Source organism: Macaca nemestrina, chromosome 4, assembly GCF_043159975.1.
Source record: "Macaca nemestrina isolate mMacNem1 chromosome 4, mMacNem.hap1, whole genome shotgun sequence".
Taxonomy (NCBI): Eukaryota; Metazoa; Chordata; class Mammalia; order Primates; family Cercopithecidae; genus Macaca; species Macaca nemestrina.
The window spans coordinates 159,408,451-159,430,326 of record NC_092128.1 but is presented as its reverse complement, the minus strand read 5'-3'; the positions used below and the strand labels follow the sequence as shown (position 1 = coordinate 159,430,326).

The 21,876-nt window shown below is 34.8% G+C and overlaps 1 non-coding gene across 1 annotated transcript; it reads right to left on the bottom strand.

Moving 5' to 3' along the window:
- Positions 1-755: 755 nt before the first annotated feature.
- LOC112427003 (U1 spliceosomal RNA) lies at positions 756-915 on the bottom strand. Its single transcript, XR_003018427.2, has one exon. It is a non-coding gene; the product is annotated as a U1 spliceosomal RNA (small nuclear RNA).
- Between the last annotated feature and the right edge of the window lie 20,961 nt (positions 916-21,876).

Sequence of the window (21,876 nt, the reverse complement as noted above, 5' to 3'; positions counted from 1 at the left end):
AATTATTCAATTAAGTGAATGTGCTATTATCTACAGTGAAGATTCTGATGATCTCCAAGTACACGGTATTGCTTTTTAGGGTCAGTCAATGTGAGACAGGAAGCTTGAGCTGAGGCTACATCACCAAATCACAGACAGTCAAATTTGTAATGAGGCTTTAGGGTGCACATTGAATATTTGGTTGAGAAAAGATTTTACAGTGAGTCCATAGTTCATAAAGCCTGGATGAATTCCTAGAAAGTGGAACTGTAGAATGAGTCCAATGCAATGAAAATTTGTTTCCATCGATTTTTTATTACTAAAATAATATGTGATCTTTGTAAACCATTTAGGAAATATGAAGAAGTACAAAAGAGTAAATGAAGATAAACCATAATTCTACTACACCCAAGTCACCACTGTTAATACGTTAATATATTTTTTCAAATAATTTTATGCATATATAAATAAGACCTGTATAACTTTATTATTTATTTTGTTCGCTTAATATTATGAACAATTTCCTAAAGCATTAAATACGCTTCTAAAAATATTTAGGTGGCTACAAAATATTTTGTCATATAGGTTAGCTGTACACTATAGTAACCAAACTCCACTTTTGTGTATATTTTGTTTATTTGGCCATCCCCAATTTTTGAACATATTTTAAAATAACCACCATGATTTTTTAAATCAAATGGCTCTAATGTCCTGCCTCCATGTCCTAGATCTCCCCATTGATTTTTTTGTTGCTGTTGTCGTTTAATATTTTAGACCCAGAGAAAGTGTGAACATAGTCCCCTGCTACAACTAACTAACCAGTCAAGCTTCCCCCTTGGGTGGAAGTCATAGGGGTCAGCACATCCAGAGCGCAGTGAATAAATCTTGCCCTGGGAAAACCACCTTTGTGATCATGCTATCTCCCCTGCCAAGTCTCCCCATCGAATTCGGCAACAAGTGCGGTAGATAGTTTTGTTTGGGTTTCAACTTACTGTAAGCTGACAAAATCTCTCCTGAAACGGATTTCTTTCCCTCATTCTGTGGCCAAGAATGCCCAAGAATTGGCACTACTTCATGCATATTGTAGCGGGAGTGGAGTGGGAGTGGATAACATAGGTAATCCCTGAAGAGTAGCCCTCAGCCAATGAGATATAAGCCTTCATGGAGGAATTCATCTCTCAGTTAATCCTCCAGAGAAAAACTTAGAGGCATTCTATAGGCTTTTGAGATGTCAGGTAAAGCCAAGTCCCAGTTGCTCTCTGTAGTGACCTTGACAACAAATATTATGACAGCTTTTTCTCCTTCCCTTAATCTCTCCTATCCTTCATTCCAGCAGCCTGGTATCACTGCACTATTACAAGTCCTTGTTTCAGGCTCTGCCTTGAGCAGTGGGAAGATCTAGTCAGTTCAGATAGTGTCCTTTCTGTAATTCTTTGTGGATACTATAGGTTATTTCCATTAGACTGATTGCTAGAAGTAGAATTGTTGAGATGAAAGCCATGAACAAAATTTAAATCAAGTATTTTGATACATAATACACACTGGTAAATTTTAATTAAACAGAATACCCATTCCTAATTACCACATTTCTCTTCAAATAATTTATCTTTACTTCTAATTTTTTTTAAAAAACTTTAAATTATTTTTTGAATAATTTATGTTTTATTTTAGATCAGGTGTATGTGTGCAGGTTTGTTACATGGATGTATCGTGTGATGTTAAGGTTTTTTTTTATGAATGATCCCATCACCCAGGTAATGAAAATAGTATCCAACAGTCAGTTGGATACTACTATCTTCTCTCCCCTCTCTAGCAGTCCCCAGTGTCTGTTATTGCCATCTTTATGTCCATGATAACTGATGTTTAGCTCCCACTGATAAGTGGGAACATGTGGTGTTTGTTTTTCTGTTCTTGCATTAATTTACTTAGGTTAACGGCCTCCAGTTACACCCATGTTGTTGCAAAGGATATGATTTTGTTCTTTTTTATGGCTGTGTAGTATTCCACAGTGTATATTTATGACATTTTATTTATCCAATCCACCACTGATGGGCACCTAGGTTGATTCCATGTCTTTGCTATTGTGAATAGTGCTGTAACAAACATATGAGTGCATGTGTCTTTTGGGTAGGATGATTTATTTTCTTCTGGGTATATACCCAGTAATGAGATAGATGTGTCAAATGGTAGTTTCGTTTAAAGTTCTTTGAGAAATCTCCAAATTGCTTTACACAGTAGCTGAACTAATTTATATTCCCAACAACAGTGCGTAAGTGTTGCCTTTTACCCATGACCTCACCAGCATCTGTTGTTTTTTGACATTTTAATAATAGCCATTCTGACTGGTATGAAATGGTATCGCTTTGTGGTTTTGATTTATACTTCTCTGATGATCAGTGATGTTGAGAATTTCTCATGTTTGTGAGCTGTTTGTATCTAGTCTTCATTACTGGGATGCAAGGTTTGTTCAACATACAGTAATCAAACATATGATTCACCACATAAACAGAACTAAAAACATATGCCATATAATTATCTCAATAGATGCAAAAGAAGCCTTCTATAAAATCTAACATCTTTTCATGATTTAAAAAACCCTCAAGAAACTAGGCATCAAAGGAACATACCTCAAAATAATAAGGCCCATCTATGAAAAACCCACAGCCAACATCATAACAAATGGGAAAAGCTGTAAGCATTTTCTTGAAGAACTGGAACAAGACAAGAATGCCTACTCTCACCACTCCTATTCAACATAGTCCTGGAAGTCATAGCCAGAGCAATCAGACAAGTAAAAGAAATAAAACTCATCCAAGTGGGAAAAGAAGAAGTTAAGCTGCCTATCTTTGCTGACCATATGATTCTATTCCTAGAATACCCCAAGGACTCCATCAAAAGGCTCCTGGAACTTAAAAATGACTTCAGTAAAGTTTCAGTATAGAAAATCAATGTGCAAAAACCAGTAGCATTTCTATATATCAATTACGTTCATGTTGACAGCCAAATGAAGAACACAATCCCATTTACAATAGCCACAAAAAAGATAAAATACCTAGGAATACTTTTAACCAAGGAGGTGAAAGATCTCTACAAGGAAAACAATGAAACATTGCTGAAAGAAATCACAGGTGACAGAAACAAATGGAAAAATATTCTCTACTCATGGATTGGAAGAGTCAATATCATTAAAATAGCCACAGTGTTGAAAGCAATCTACACATTCTATGTTATTACTATTACACCAATGTCATTTTTTATAGGATTAGAAAGAACTATCCTAAAACTCATATGAAACCAAAAAAGAGCCCAAATAGCCAATGCAATTATAAGCAAAATAAACAAAGCTGGCACTTCAAACTATACTACAAAGATACAGTAACCAAAACAGCATGGGCCTGGCACAAAAACAGACACATAGACTATATTTCTTTAAATAACTAACTCTATAGGTTCTTCCTTTACCTGTGGAGGCCTACCCTAAACATCCCTTAGACAGTTCAAGTGCAATACCATAATTTTTAATCCAACTTCTCTAGCTCACATCCAGTAGTTCTGTAATAACTCACACATACTAACACTCAAAATATATTAGTTGAATAAATAAAAAGAATTAATAAGGCATAATTTGAAGCACTTTAAAGTTTTTATAAAATAACCCTCTTGTCACTTTAGCTATCTGATATCTTCCTGTTTAATTTAATAAATAGGTTTAGCTATCTGTTTAACTCTTCTCTGGGTTCTCACCAACTCTTCTACCATTTGTTTTTTCTTTCTAATGCAAACCAGTTGAAGATTTTAGTTTTTTGTCACTTCATTTGCTCTTTTTCTTTAAAGTTTTTTTAATAAAATTATCGACTTATGAACATTGACATATTATTTCAATGACAATCATAATATGTTTTAAATATCTCATTATCTATTAATTACTATATTATTTTGTGAGGAAATAATCATACAACGATGCAAATAGGCTTTGAGGTGACTTTTGAGTGATGGAATTAATCAGGAATATCTGGAAGCCCCATCTTAGGGCCAGAGCTAAGATGTTATTAACATAGGTGACAATGAGTAGAATAGCACTTGGAACTAGAGGATGAGCTTAGAAAAGAGAACTCGTTTCATAATTATTTGTGAAATTAATGCTATTTTATATCCAGAATAAAGGTGTAGCAATGGGATTGTTTGGAAATAATAATTGAATTAAAGTTAATGTGGTAAGAACACAGAAAATAACTACATTATAAACCTAATGTAAATTTTATAAATCACTAAACCAGTAAAAGAAGGTTAATAAGGTTTTCTTTAGTTGACTTAAAGCAATTTTAAATAAAGATGAAGAAGCATTGACAGGCGCATATCAAACTGAATACTGATGACAAAGAAGTTCTGAAGCAATGAGATCTCATGGCTTGATCTTCTATAATAAAGCTAAAATTCCCAGGGCAGACATCAGATTTTATTCTTGTTCATAGGGAAAAATTAGATGGGATTCTAATAGTAGAAAGAAACCTTGAGGAAACAATCACAAGTTAATGAAATCAAATTCTCTTCCCTAAGGGAAGGAAATGGAAATGTCAGCAGAATTAAGAAAATTAACTTTAGGAAGCTAATTGTATCAAATTTGAAAACTAGTATGATGAATTCTCCGGCTTCTTCTAGAAAGTAGAATTCAAGGAAGTTGGCTATCCAAAAGAACACAGTTCTACCCAGTCAAAACAAATTATGCCAGGATATTTAAAAGCCAAAAAAGGAAAGAAGAAGTGAATATGAATACATCCAGAACTTTGGATAAAGTTGAAGGGCAAATGAGGTTACACATAGTGAAATTTAGAAAGAATATTACAAAAGGGAATAGTAGAATGAGAGTCATCAGAAATAAAATCTTTAGACAGAATTCTGTTTTCAGAGAAAGATAAAATCACAATTTAGGCGATATAAAGATTTTCATCATTTTTTCATTTCACACATATTTATTATTCATTTTAGGCACTGGGCATTAACCAGAAAACATAACAAACAACATCTCTCCATTGGAAAGTTATGATATAAATATATCATAAAAATTCATCAAATATCTTCCAATATATTTTCTGATGTTGTTTGTATTTGGCTCAATTATTTGCATCTTTTACATGTGTATTTTTGACACTGATGATTCATGCTAATTCAGAGTGATAACCCTGAGGGCAAACTCTTTTATAAACTGTATTCGATTAAGGAGGAATAACTAATACTTTTTAGAATAATACAAAATAATAAGGGTTAAAATGAAAACATGTGTTGCTGTTGTTATTTTGATTGTTGTTTAATCAGCCAGATCATCAAGATACAATAGACATGACTTTTGCCTTCACAATATCCACTCCTCCTTTCTTTCCAAGAACATTCTGACTTGTGTTTTCAGATAATCTCTACCCCACGCCCCATACACACAACTAAGTATCTTGAGAAATAAATTCCATTCGTCCTCCAGGAAAAGACGAATAATCCAAGGAGTTACCCTATTTCCCCTGCCAGCGATTGGTTCAGAAATGGACATGCAGCCCAGTTTTGCTTTATGAGGTATTTTCTTTTCTTTTTCTTTTTCTTTTTTTTTTTTTTTTTGAGTCAGAGTCTCGCTCTGTCGCCCAGGCTGGAGTGCAGTGGCGCGATCTCGGCTCACTGCCAGCTCCGCCTGCCGGGTTCCCGCCATTCTCCTACCTCAGCCTCCCAAGTAGCTGGGACTACAGGTGCCCGTCACCACGCCCGGCTAATTTTTTTTCTATTTTTCAGTAGAGATGGGGTTTCACCATGTTAGCCAGGATGGTCTCGATCTCCTGACCTCATGATCCACCCTCCTTGGCCTCCCAAAGTGCTGGGATTACAGGCGTGAGCCACCATGCCCAGCCTTATGAAGTATTTTCTACTGGAGGTTCTAAGTTCTTCAATATTTGAGTGAAACTATTAACAATGACATGCTTGTCATTCATCATCGATAAAGAGAAATAAATATATATATAAAAGAAAAGAAATACAGAAAAGAAATATATAAAAGAAATGAATATGTAAACCCCTACTTTTAATCTTGTCCCTGAAAATGCAGCAGGGCATATTTTAAAAATCTTACTCTTATGAGTCTTTTGATTTTTTTTATTCTCATCCATCCTTTACTTAAATACAAGAAAAAATGCAGCTAGTATGAGAAAGTCTTGATTCCTGTGTGGAACTGCTTTTCTAGGTGCTTTAAAATTGATGTTCTATTTGACAGTCCTTTCCTAACTGATTTACTCATATATCCTAACGAGTTCCCAGGAGACATATGACTCAAATACTGGTCCTCTCTTACATTTCAGGCTTATACCCTCGACTGTTTCTCTGAGTGTGAAACGCATGTCGTGCTCATGCAGCAGACATAAAAAGTACCAAACTGAGCCCATTATCTTCTTTCCCTCAGTCTGCCCCACTGCCTTTGTCTTCTGCCATGATTTAGACAGCGCCACCATCCTCTAGTTTAACCATCAGAAGCCGCTCTCTCAACTTCCTCTCTCACACTTGTTCCTGAAACACATTCTCTGTAATGAACTATTTCTAAATCTAAATTATCTTTCAAAACAAACCACTTATTTCCCTTTCCGTAGCCAATGACTTGTACAATATCTTACTCTTCTCTGAATTTTACAATAGCTATCTAACCAGTCTCTCTGCCAATTTTGGCAGAACATCAAGACCATTCACAATCTGGCCCTTTTATACCTTTTAGAGTGGACTATCATTTTATTTTCCCTTATGACTCCATACTACAGTCAGCCCAAGATAATAATCATTTTCAGAATATGCTTTTCCTCTCCTTTGTTCACCGTGTTTTCTGGGATAAAATTTCCTTAGGTCCACCAGTTGATTGTTCACAGTGTTTTCCGGGATAAAATTTCCTTAGGTTCACCAGTTGATTGTTCACAGTGTTTTCCGGGATAAAATTTCCTTAGGTTCACCAGTTGATTGTTCACAGTGTTTTCCGGGATAAAATTTCCTTAGGTTCACCAGTTGAAGTACTGTGAGTTCCTAACTTCACAGCCCAAACTTTCCCTCCACTTAGAAATTTTTCTGATTTCCAAGGAGAGTCATTCCCTTCCTCCTTGGTGCGCCATGAGGTGTGATTTGGGCTTTATCGGACACTTACTTGATTTCTGTGGCACTTACATAGAATATGTACTGACTATGAGTCATTAATGTATGGTTACTAGGTTAAAAGCCAGCTTAGATCTAGAAATATGATGTTCATGAACTTACAAAGTAATATGTGTTCCACATGCTGTGTTATTATAACAGTAATTTTCATCCCTTTGTCAGTACATTTTGTGACAATGACGAATAAACTAAAATGGGCATAGAAAATAAAAAACAAAAACATTAAAGGCATGGAAACATAGACAGGGACAATTTTTACGAGCAAGGATAATTTACCTTTCTGATCACAACAGTTTTAAAAGGAACTAAATTGGACTGCCTCCTTCAGGTCTGTAAATTGACTCGACTACTAGAAAATATATTTTCCAGTCTGTCATTGATGGGTCTATGGGTTGGTTCCATGACTTTGCAATTATAAATAGTGCTGCAATAAACATACGTGTGCATGTGTCTTTATAGTAGAATGATTTATAATCCTTTGGGTATATACCCAGTAATGGGATTGCTGGGTCAAATGGTATTTCTGGTTCTAGATACTTGAGGAATTGCCACACTGTCTTCCACAATGGTTGAACTACTTTACACTCCAATAACAGTGTAAAAGTGTTCCTATGATAAACTGAATAAAAAAAATATGTCACATGTACACCATGGAATACTATGCAGCCATTAAAAAAGAATGAGTTCATGTCCTTTGCAGGGACATCAAGGAAGCTGGAAGCCATCATTCACCACAAACTAACACAAGAACAGAAACCCAAACACTGTATATTCCCACTCATAAGTGGGAGTTGAACAATGAGACCGCATGGACACAGGGAGGGGAATATCACAGAGCAGGGCCTGTCAGGGGTTTGGGGGAAAGAGGAGAGAGAGCATTAGGACAAACACCTAATGCACGCAGGGCTTAAAACCTAGATGACAGGTTGATGGGTGTAGCAAACCACCATGGCACATGTATACCTGTATAACAAACCTTCACGTTCTGCACATGTATCCCAGAAATTAAAGTAAAATTTAAAAAAAGAAAATATATTTTGCATGGAATCTGTGCCTCCCTTCCTACTTCCCTATATGTCTGAATTATGGTCCGTAGAAAGTTATATGTGCCATTTTGGGGGCAAAGGTTATAACTGGGGAAAGACAGACAATTTTGACATTGTGGATATTATTTTATTCCATTGTACTTGCAGTTAATATCAGCACCAAGTACTAAAACTAAATGCTCCTCCATGCTCACTTTTCCCTCCCGCTGGCTTTGAGCAGACAAGGGCTGAGATTCTTAGCCTTTGGGGATTTGTGGATAGAATTCAGAGAGTTCATGAACTTGGATGGGAACAAATTACATCTCTGTTTTAACTGGATCTAACTGAAATTTATAATTTCTTTCTCTTATGATGGCAGCCAACAAATCCCAGTAGCATAGTAGTACCTGTGACTTGACTGCCAGTCAAAATCATAGATATTTTTATATCAGTTCTTCTACTGCAGATATATCAAAATATTGCTTGCCTTCATCACTACTTCAAAATTATGGTGGTTATTAGAACTGTGTTGCAAGATCTGGTTATTCAACATTAATTTAAAAGAACACATAGGGCTGGGCACAGTGGGTCACACCTGTAACCTCAGCCCTGTGGGAAAGTGAGGAGGGAAGATCAATTGAGGCCACGAGTTCAAGACCAATCTGGGCAATGTAGTGAGACCGTGTCTCTCCAAAAAAATAAGAAAAACTTAGCCAGGCAAGGTGGTCCATGTCTATAGTCCCAGCTACTCGAGAGGCTGAGGTAGGAGGATCAGTTGAGCCTAGGAAGTTGAGGCTGTAGTGAGCCATGATCTCCACTCTAGCCTGGGCAAGAGAACAAGACCTTGTCTCTGAAAAAAAAAAAAAGAAAAAAGGACATATATTACCATATATGACAGTATCACAAGTTCATTTCATATACGTATTTTGATAAATGTATGTCAATATCATTGTTTTCCTTTAAATCCTCTTATTATTGTATGTATTTTAAAGCATTGTGCTTAAAAAGGATCTTTAGGCTTTACCAGAGTGAAAGATGAGTTCATGGCACAGAAACAAAAATATGAAGAACCTGGCCTCAGGATTGGCAGTCACAGATGAAGGAGTGTGGGTTCCTGAATTATCACAAGATGAGAGCTGCCAGTTGAAAAGTAGACCCTTGCTTGAACTATTAAGGGTAGGAGCAATACATTTCTATTGTTTTTGGTCTATTATATGTTATGGAGTACATTTGTTAACCCAGACTGCCCTACCAAAACTCATATAATACTACAATACTTTCCTCAATTGTCATTCCCTATGCAATAAAATACCATAAACAAGAATCAGGAGATAAAAAGGATGATCTAAGTAATTATATGGAATAAACAGAAGAAAAAAAGTAAACTATTACGAGTATGTAAGTATTCTAGCTGTTCAAAGGTAGTTGACTGCAGCCTGATTTATTACAATTCCATTTTTTTTTTTTTTTTTTTTTTTTTTTTTTGAGACAGAGTCTCGCTCTGTCGCCCAGGCTGGAGTGCAGTGGCGCGATCTCGGCTCACTGCAAGCTCCGCCTCCCGGGTTCACGCCATTCTCCTGCCTCAGCCTCCCGAGTAGCTGGGACTACAGGCGCCCACAACCGCGCCCGGCTAATTTTTTGTATTTTTAGTAGAGACGGGGTTTCACCGTGGTCTCGATCTCCTGACCTTGTGATCCGCCCGCCTCGGCCTCCCGAAGTGCTGGGATTACAGGCGTGAGCCACCGCGCCCGGCCTTACAATTCCATTTTTATAATCAGCTTCATTATAATTAATGACAGCTTCTGCAATATTAAGCCCCTGAAAACCTTAGTTGTTAATTCTCATTCACAGAATGAAGAATTTGTCTTTGTTATAAAAAGGAAAGAATGGTTCTATTTCAGTTATGATTGAAACAACTCTGCCACTCAGTGACATGTGTCCAAATGTTAGTTTTAGAACTTTTTTCTAATATAAAAACTGCAAATATAAGGGGATAAAGTAATATCCATAATGTCAAGATTGTATATTCTTTCACATCCTTTCCTTCTGCTTTGCTAAGGCAGAGGAAGCGTTTTTAGTTCTCATTTTCTTTTGAAAGTTTTAAGTTGGCCACAGTTTCCAAAAAAACAGATGTGATTCATTTTGGACCAGACTTAAATGTATAAATTTCACTTGAGTTTAGAGGCCACTAAAGTCATGGAAGAAGCAGCTCATGACTTATAAACACAGTCCATTCTGGGAGAGTGAACAGTTGAGGTGATAAGGGCAAGGGAAGTATCTGAGTATTTAAAGTGAACTACCCTTGAGCAAACTGTCAGTTGCATCCACAATTATTTCACATTGTTATAAAATTACTTTTACTGATTTAAAGCAGGAAAATATGATTTTTTTATTATACTCCCTTTCTGCAGCCTCCTCAGTAGGCACCACCCTATGTGTTTGCACAAATTCCAAAAGTCAATCACATTCCAGGCATTTTTTTTTTTTTTGGCTTTGTTTATTGTTCTCTCCTCGCCCATCTGCTAGGCCTCCAAGATTCAGACGTTTATAATTTAAAACTTTTGAGAAGCTAGATCCTTAATAATTTTAATATTAAAACGGGTTTCATTGTGTGGGGGTATGTGAAATTATTTTAAATATAAAAATATGTGTTTGTGTACTTTTCTAAACTTTCATTGTAGGTCCAGGGTCCAAGTACAGGTTTGTTTCATAGGTAAAGTTGTGCCATGGGGATTTGTTATATTTTTGTAATGGAGCAATCTATTTTTTGTTTTTGTTTTTGTTTTTTGAGATGGAGTTTCGCTCTTGTTGCCCAGGCTGGCGTGTAATGGCACAATCTCAGCTCACTGCAACCTCCACCTCCCAGGTTCAAATGATTTTCCTGCCTCTGCCTCCTGAGTAGCTGGGATTGCAGGTGCCTGCCACCATGCCTACCTAGCTTTTTGGATTTTTAATAGAGATGGGGTTTCACTGTGTTGCCCAGGCTGGTCTCAAACTCCTGACCTCAGGCAATCTACCTGCCTCAGCCTCCCAAAATATTTGCTGCACTTTTGTAACTGAGCAATCTATTTTTTTAAATTGTTGTTATTAAGATTCCCAAATTATGCATTCAGGAAAAAATAATTGACTCTAAGGCTATCAATTTACATGACAGTTCCATTGTTTCAAAACTGATGGAAACACATATTTTAGATTTTTGACCAGGAATTATGATATGGTTTTGCGGTGTCTCCACCCAAATCTCATCTTGAATTGTAGTTCCCATAATCCTCACTTGTCATGGGAGGGTCCCACTGGGAAGTAATTGAATCATGGGGCGGGTTTTCCCTGTGCTGTTCTCATGATAGTGAATAAGTCTCACGAGATCTGTTGATTTTGTAAAGCAGTGCTCCCCTGCACATGCCTTCTTGCCTGCCGCTATGTAAGACGTGTCCTTGCTCCTCCTTTGCCTTCCACCATGATTGTGAGGCCTCCCCAGCCATGTGGAACTGTGAGTCCATTAAACTTTTTTTCATTACATAAATTACCCAGTTTTGGGTATATCTTTATTAACATCGTGAGAATGGGGTTATATAAATTATTTGTTTCTTTCTTAACTCCATTGGGATAAGTTCAGTGTATTAATTCAAAAGTTCTTATTATGAAAGAAATTAGTCATAACCAGTATTTACTCAAAAAATAATGCAACGGAAAAGTCATATAAAAAGCAACAAATATTTTGGGGACATTACATCAATTAATTTATGAGTGTTTTAAATCTAAGAGTACACTGACTCGTGCAAGGAGGTGATCCACGTTAATGGGAATTTTATCATGACAACTCTCCATCTTATAGAGAGCTATTTCTTCAGATAACAATTTGTATGATCCAGTCAGATGAGTCTTACAATGTAGATGACATTTGTTTTGTGGAAGGTTTTCTGGATTCCGAGTTTCTCCTGACAGAGAACAAGATACATGTGGGACACAGCTGAAAAGCAGTTTAATTACCACAGAGACACTATGACTCATAAATGGCTTGGTCTCCAGTGGGCCTGTGGCATGGACCCCAAGTAGGGCATTCCAGTGAGGCTTCAATGTAACAGCTGTAACTGTTGCCCTTTTGGGTCATTAAAACACAGATAATGATCTAATATGCTAATTAAAAGAGAAAACGAACATAGTAGGGTTGTTTCTAAAATGACAATCTCATCTAATTAGCATGAGGAAAATTAGAACAGAAACACTGAAGGATTTCTTAGTATTTTTAGAGTTAGAAGAAAACTGTTAACTTCTCATTTAGAATTATCTGGCAGTTGTAGCTCTTGTTACATATTTAGAAAACCTTCCTTGTAAAGAAACTGGTTAGTCTCCAGATTCGCATGGATGCTATGTACATTCTGAGCAAGAATGAAACATTTTCATTATAATTTGAAAATTTCTGAAGTAGGGTTTGTTCCTGCCCACCCACTCCTTCCCCCCAATTCATTGTCGGAAACAATAGCAAACAGTACAACAAATTTAGAGTTCTTTACTCAGTATGGTACCATATGGGATGGATTTAAATGTGAATGAAGGGTAAAGATAATTTAAGGTATTACATGTAGGTCCAGTCTACTTTGTTAAAAATATTGGGTACAAATTAATTAATTAATTCATATAAATAAATACATATATGTAAAATAAAATTTATCTCATGTAAAGCTACCGTATGACATGAAATGACTGGGAAAATTGTTCCATTGATTTGGGAAAAACATATTAAAACTTTTAGTTAACAATTGTGAATTTTTAATTTATTCTTGTGTTTTTGTCACTGGAACTTTTTTATTACAAAAAGTCTTTCATTTTGATATTTAGACATTAAATATATAACATTAAAATTTCTCAACCCACAGTGATTTTAACAGTTACCCTGTCTATCACATTTCATCCTTTTAATTTTAATATTTGTATTTCATTTGACTCACTTTTTGTTGTTTTTATCTGGCAATTTGGAAATTTTATATCCTATTTCAATTCTTCCTATTTCTTTTGTGAGTACAAGTATTTAATCCCAGTACAGTTTTATATCAATATCTAAAGTTTAACACCATCTATAACCTGTTCCCAAATGAGACAAAAATGTTATCAAGCTTTCATTGCCTCCTATTTCATGTCACTCATACCAATACACATGTTGATATCATCTGGCAATTTAGTTTCAGTTTACTCAGTCTGTGTTTCACATCAACATTTCCTTGATACCAAATATAAGTTGTATATGTTGCTTTGCTTACCATTTGCCTTTGTATTCCAGCTCATCTTCTTTCTTGAATTTTTCAGTTCTTTATTGTGTTTTGCTTTGCTCTACAAATGTTTTCCAAAAGACTTTCCGATTGCTTTTTTTTCTCACACTTCTTTATCCTTTGATTCCAATCTTGGAATGCCCAGAAACCAGTCCTATATCCAACAGTAGTCAACATTCTTGAATTAAGAACAATGTCTCAAAACTAAATCCAATCCAATGTCAAAACACATGACTATGCCTTAAGATCAGCTGGATATAGTCAATTTCATTTCCAAATTTTCATAACCATTAGAAGAGTCTTCCAAAAAGCAAATTGAGTTTATGAGTTAGAAGCAAGAACACTGGGCTAAAAGACAGCAACTTTCATTCCTATGCTCAGTCTATTAGCTAGTCCTGTGGTGTTGATAAAATCATTAGACTTTTATCCATTTAATTTCTTCATTTGAACAATGAGTAATTTCAAACTTTGTATTTCTAATGCTCAATATAAATTTAAATTAGACTGTAGTATATTTGGAAAGGGTGCTACATTGTATTAAAATATTACTTTAGGTCCGGAACAGTGGTTCATGCCTGTAATCCTAGCACTTTGGGAGGCCTAAGTGAGCAGATCACTTGAGGTCAGGAGTTCAAGACCAGATTGGCCAACATGGTGAAACCCTGTCTCTACTAAAAATAACAAAAAAATTTGCTGGGTATGGTAGTGGGCACCTGTAATCCCAGCTACTCTGGAGGCTGAGGCTGGATAATTGCTTGAACCCGGGAGGCAGAGGTTGCAGTGAGCTGAGATCACACCACTGTACTCCAGCCTGGGCGACAGAGTGAGACTCCACTAAAAAAAAGTTTTATATATATATAACCTAACTTTGATGTCTAGGACTAGCCCTTCTCTATTTTAGCAGTGTTTCTATGATTTGATAGCTTGGATTCTGAAAAAAACAGTAATAAAAAGTAAAGATGGTATTGTGGTTTTTAATATATTTGCATAATATGGATTTATGATAAGTAGTCAATAATTTATTAATAATATTTGTTCCAAACAACTTTATATTGTCCATAAATGTATCATGTAAGTCAGGAGAAAAATATATTAAATATCTCTATTTACATATATTAAAATACCTTCTTTAAAAGTAGAGAAGAATAAATTCCAAATATTTAATAAAAGTGGAAAAATAATAGCATTGCAAATATTCCATTTTGAAAATAAATTTGCAATATTGGTTTTTTCCCCTTAAAAATGGCAAAAGGCATTTTGCTTAATAACAAATAAAAAGCAATAAACTTTATTTCCCAGAGAATCATTATTGATCTATGGATAGTGTTGTAGGAAAACAGTTCATCAGGATTAGTTCTAACGGCATGTGTGAAACCAAAGGAGTGGATGATATGAGAGCATTTTAAAAAACATCCATCAGTGTCATCTGCTTCCTCTTGTTATGTCTTTCCTTTTCAAATACTTCTTTCATCTTGTACATCTGGAGTATCTCCAGTTTTGTACCAAATTATCTTTCATAAAATCTATGCAATTTTTGTAACACTCTCAATCATCATTAAAAAGACAACACCTTGTCTGGGTCACATAGATTGGGCCACTGAATGAACACCTACCATTCATTTTTAGCTTTTGTGAGAATGGCTAATGCCACCATCATAAGCCTTTCAGTTTGTTTTAAATAGGTAGTACATCATATGGTTCACAAATTGAAATGACATAAAAAGCAATCTTTTTTCTACCACCTTGTTCTTCATCTATCCTTTTGGCTCTCTAGTGCAAACATTTTGGCTCTTCATTTTTACAATTGATTCCTCAATTATTATACAGCTATGACTTTTTAATAGGTAATCATTTTGAAAATAATTTCAAAAAATTTAATATTTGAATAGTTGTAATATTTAGAATCCTGAAAATGAACTTCTACTGTCATCTATTTTGTAGGCAGAAACAAAGTAAAATAATAGACTTTTAGTCTCAAATGTAATGCATTAATATCACACATATGTTTGGTTTTTCTTACACTACAATAAAAATAGAAATATTCCAATGGAAACTAAGAATGTCAACATAAAATCTTTGTCACAATTGGCCAGGCCATTTTCAAAGAAGATGGCAAATTTTGCAGTCTATTTACATTGATTTGCTTGAATTGACTTCAAAAGGATGAAGATAAAAGAATATGTGTTGGTAGGAATAAACTTTAAGAAAATATAATGAATTCAGAAGTATTTGTTATATGAAATAGAAGTCTCAAGGCAGAAATACAGTGACCACAACTATGTGAGCCTTTATAAAGCAAATATGGAGGAGAAGGCATAGTATCACTAAATCAAGAAATACATTCTGATCACTAAGATGTGTTGCTTGCTCTAACTTAGAACTACAGGGATAAAATGGTTCAAGATGAACCATCCAATCTCCTTAGACTATTTGGAACAATACTACATCAGAAAATTGTTTCAAAGTGAAGTCATAATACATATAGGCAAATTTTGTTTTATTTAAACTAAATGCACTAAGTGTACTTTAAATAAAAAGTGTATTTAATACATTAAAATACACTTAGTTACTTAACTTGGGTCTTTAGAAGTAGATAAATTCAGAGTGAACATTTACATTCTTTAACCCAATCTTCGACTTCTCCCTTGTGTCTCCATGTATTTAATAACACAAATCTTCTTCTTAAAGTAAAACATAATGTTCTTCACAGCTCAGGTCTGTGATAGCAACTCTCCAAATAGCAGGCATAGAATCAGCTCTGCTATGTTGACAACCTTAATTGAATATGCTCAATATTATATTAAAAAATTAAAAGTATAATTCCCTTCACCTTGCAGGGATATTCTAAACCTAATTACAGAAACCAAAAGAAGGAAAATGATCAGCCTCATTATACATTAGGAATTGTTTGTATCGGCACCCATTATTCATTGGGAATCGTCTGATATAATTGATCACCTAAGTATTTAAAAATTTTCTGTCAGTTTATCACTAGACTATGTAAAAGATAATTGTCTTTTTTCCACGAAATTTATTTTAGCATACACACTTAAATAAAAACACAGAAAGGATTTACTTTATGCTAGACCATTGTGGAAGGAGAAAGAATAAACCTGAAGTCAAGGGGAAAATATCTGTGCCTTCTATGCCATCCTATGGCTGGAGTTCAAGACTCTCTAGAGTGCTTTGTACTACTCCATAGTTCAAGGATCCTAATTCCATTTGGGATGTACTTGTTTTTCAAGGCAGAGGGTATTTTTTTTTCCTTTTTGAATTATGTTATTTATAATGTTTTATAAACTTTACAAAAGTAATCAATGTATACTTTTTTAAAAAAAGATATTAAAATCTTGCATTGAAATCCAGGAATCTCTTGTCCTTCCTATCCTTGCTTTCTAGTCTCAATAGTCAAAGCTAATTTCCTTCAACAATAGATTTGGTGAAGAAAGTTGATGAATTCACTTTGGGATATATTGGCTTTGTCTGAAATGGAAGTGTTCGGAAAATAGTTGGATGTGCGAGTCTTGAGTGTCGGAGAGACACTTTGGACACACATACTGGTTTGGGAATTTTCAGTATTATAGGTGGTATTTGACACTATGAAAGGAAAATCTATGTCAGAGTTTGCTTCTCTGAGATGTGTGTATGAGAGCCCTTTGCACAAGCATGATATAAATGAATAGTATTCTTAGAGAAGAAATAGGTTTAAATGTGGTAATAGTACCTTGGCAGGGTATTTTACACCTTTAATGCACGGAGCAAGGGACAGAAAGGACAGAGGTGCCAAACTGAGTAAACACATAGCTCAAAAAAGAGTAATAGGATGGAGAAAAAAATTTACCCAATCTGAGATTTTTTAAAGGCCAAACCCAGACTCTGTCCTGCAGCAGTTCAGAAGCTGTAAAAAGTCATTTTAGGATAATGATTCCTTATGGAACTTTGCTGAATGCTTCATAGAATTTTCCATGGAAATAAACATGGCTAAAATAGAGTATTCTTAGATTTGAAATATAGGGCAGTAAGTAAAACTTGTCTTTGTTCTTTCATTCATAAGCGTCCTTCGCTGTTATCCTGTGGTTTTCCAAAATTCCCTGCTTCAATTCTCTACTCAGTGCTACCCTTCAGTACCATGCTTTTTCTTCTAAATGTTTTATCTCTCACTTTCATCAAAACGTATCTGAAATTCCACTACCATTGATGAAAGAGTAACTGCTCTGAAAATTGCCTTTATGCCAAAAAAATTTATAAAATTGAACAAAATATGTAAAACAACTGACTTCACACATAGGACAATAGTACAGAACTGTGATCTCTGAGATTAGAAAAATAATTAGGTGAATCTTAAAATGTACTCAGTTTATACACAGAGAGCAGTTCGCAGATCACAGTGCACCAGGGAAAAATTCAAACTGGACCTAACAATCTAGCTAAGTTGAAAAGACAAAGGTTAGAGCTCAGTGAAAAATGTGGCTAAATTCTGTGTGGCAGAATATTTAAACGGAGGAAGTTTTACACACTCAGACAGAGAGAGAGAATTTGAGTAGCATACGGTTGAGTCTTCTTGGGTCTTTGATTTACTAGAAATCTTGAATGCATGGAGTAATATTTTATAATGCCATGGAAAAAAAAAACTAGAAAATAATATTTTGAAAATTATCTGGAGATCACCTAAGGCTGAGAAGAATTTGTGTTCCCAACAGTCAGATTTGTTAAATGTGTGATGGGTAGAGTCCTCAGAAGATACACACCTGTGCAGTAGCTTTAGAAGACTGGTTTAAAACTTCAAGTAAAAAGTCGGGGCTGGGCACAGTGGCTCACTCGGGTAATCCCAGCACTTTGGGAGGCGGGAGTGGGCGGATCACGAGGTCGGGAGATCGAGACCATCCTGGTTAACATGGTGAAACCCCGTCTCTATTAAAAATACAAAAAACTAGCCGGGCGTGGTGGCGGCGCCTGAGGTTCCAGCTACTCGGGAGGCTGAGGTAGGAGAATGGCGGGAACCCGGGAGGCGGAGCTTGCAGTGAGCCGAGATCGGGCCACTGCACTCCAGCCTGGGCGACAGAGGGAGACTCCGTCTCAAAAAAAAAAAAAAAAAAAAAAAAAAAAGAAAGAAAGAAAAAAAAAGAAAAAAGAAAAAAAATCCTTGAAAGGATTGAACTTGTTCTAGGTAGCTTAACTACATGCCAGAAAAAAAGTTAAGAACTATTAAAAGAAAAAAAAAAATCACCATTCAAGACCACACATTTTACAAAGTCTTGTATCTAATGAAGAATTAACAGGGATACCAAAGAACAGGATCATATGACACAGAGCCAGGAGAATGAAATACCCATAGAAACAAGCTCAGAATGACAAAAATACTGGAATGGTAAGATAAAAATGCTTTAAACTTCTAGTCTAAACCTTTTAAATCTACTTGAGGGTGTTAAGAAAAGCATGAAATGAGAAATGGATAGTAGAAAAGTAAAAACTTTAGAAATGATAAAGTGAAAAATATAATATTCAAAATAAAAAATACACTGGAGGCAATTAATTGAAGATTAGACACTACCGAATGAAACACCAATGGATTTGAAGGCTTACAAATAGAAACTATCCAAAATAAAGCACAGTAAGAGAAAAGAAATGAAAAGTGTAGTTCATTAGAAAGCTGTAAGACATCACATTATACACATATATAAGTGAAATTGGAGTCATAGAGGTAGAGGTCAGATAGTTGAAGAAATAAAAATAAAAATATTTCAAAAAAATTTTTTAATTGTCACATTTAAAAAGAGATACTAACTTGAATAAATACGAACAAAACCACACCATGATACATTATAATCAATTTACTAGAAACCAATAATTAAAAATGAAGAGAAGCTGGAGAAAAGACACATCACATACGAAGTAAAGAAGATAATAATTACAGCAGACTTTTCATAGCCAAAAAGTAAGTTCAAAAAGTTGTATGATATAAGGTCATTATGCAAAAGTCAATTGTAATGATATACACTAAAAATAAATAAGAAGAAACTGAAATTAATTAAACAATGTCATTAATTATAGCATCCAACTACAAAATGCTTAGGAATATATTTTATAAAATATGTATAAGACATCCACTGAAAACTAAAATATTCCTAAAGGAAATTAAAGAAGACCCCAAAATGGAGGAATATACTATATGCATGGATCAGAAAAGTTAAGGTTTTTTAGATGTCAATTTTCTTTAAATTTATCTGTGGACTCACTGCAGTCAAATTTCCACAAAGCTTTGTTGTCATAATTGATACGCTGGTTCTACAATTAAGTACAAATACAAAGAAACTAAAATATCAAAACAATTTAACAAAAGAGGAACCAAATTAGATAATTTTTTGTATCTAATTTCAAGTTATGTAGTAATTGAGATTGTCATCAAAATATTGATGTGTAGATAAACATAATCAGTGAAACACAGTAAACAGGACATAGACTCACCCAAATATGGTGATATTCAATAATGAAATAAAGGTCATATTTTCAACAAGTGGTACATGAGGAAATGGACATTGATATACAAAATAGTATACATATGTACATACATCCATACATAGGACTTGACCTTTACCTCACAGCTGAACACAAGAAAGAGCTAAAATTATACTACTTCTAAAAGAAAATAGAGGAAAAACTCTTCCTGGCCCTGGGTTGAATAATGACTTCTTAGCTAGAATACCAAAAGAACAAAACATAAAGGAAAGTTTGATAAATTGAACTTCATCCAAAAAAGAAAATAAGAAAAGAAAACTGTTGCTTTTCTGAAGGCTCTGCTGAGAAAATGAAAAGGCAAGTCACAACTGGGAGAAAATATTTGTAAATCTTATATCTGATTAAAGACTTGTGTGGAGAGTATATAAAGAACTCTCATAACTGAATAATAAGACTAATGACTCAATTTTAAAATGGGCAAAAGATATGGGCAGACAGTTCACTAACAATACTATGTGAATAGCTAAAAATCAAATGTGAAGATAATCAACATTTTTAGTCACCAGGGAATGTAAATGAAACCACAATTAGACATCATTATCTACCCACTAGAATAGAAGAAATTAAAGGCTTACAATACTACGTGTGGGTGAGGAGGTAGAGCAATTGAAATTCCCATACATTGCTAGTAGAAATGTAATATTATACGATCACGTTGGAAAACAGTTTGACAGTTTCTTATAAAGCTAAACATACACTTTCCATATGGCTCAGCAATCCCAATTCCGGGTATTTGTCAGGAAAAATTAAAACATATGAATGTACAAAGGCTCATACAAGAACTTGCGTAGCAGCTGTATTTGTAATAGCTAAAACCTGGACACAATACTAATGTTTCATCAAAATATAAAGGGTTAAATAAACTACCAATACCCTTAACATAAGGATGGATATTATGTTGAGCGAAAAAGCCACATTCTGTGTGATTCAATGGATATGAAACTCTATGAAAGACCAAACTATAGGTCCAAAGAGCACTGCTCCCATGAACTGGGGATGGAAATATGCATTTCAATATCAAGGACCATGAGAGATCATTTTTGGGCGAAAAAAGAGGTTTCTGTTTCTTGATTGTGGCAAAAACACAGTAATACCTTTTACAAAACTTATTCAATGTAATAAAGTGAGTGAAATAACTTTATGTAAAACATGTTCAATAAAACTGGTTATTTAAAATTTTCGGCTTGATCTATGTTCTCTTCTTTTTCATCTACTTGACAAATTGTAACTGTTAAGGATAAGAAAAGAAACTTATTTTAGGGAGTACTCTCATTTCAAAACTGACATTTTTAGGTGAAAGTTTTAACCACAAAGACAGAAATTGTAATGCTACTCAATTTAACTGCTGTGGTATTGCTGTGAGGATGTGGGAGCAGAATAGACTTTCTAATACTTAACAAATCTCACTAGGAGTACCTGAGTAGATTTACTCCTGCAGAAACAAACAGAGCCAAATTTAAAATGTATGTTCAGGCAATCATAGGAGGAAAAATCTCAGGCTGTTGAGGCAATTTACTGCTTCTCAATAATTTAGTCTCATGAAAAAGTACAGTGGCAGTAACATTCCACAGCCTCAAGTCATGAGAAAATTTCTATTTGGCTTTCTAATGTCGCATAGATATTTTAGCATGATTTTTCCAAAAACTTAATTTTCCATAAAATGTAACAATAATAAGCACAGAGCAACTAAACATTACAGAAGGGGAGACAATACAACCACAAACATTTTAAACATCCTCTATGATAGGGCTCTGTGAAAGACATTGGGAATAAAAAGACCTCAATTCTATTGATAAATATTTGACACATGTCATTTACTTAATATAACCTGTGAAACAAATGAATATAAGATAAAACAATATATGTCTCATATTCCACAGAACCATGGCGTTGGCTTGGAAGCATTGCAAATATAAGACATTTCC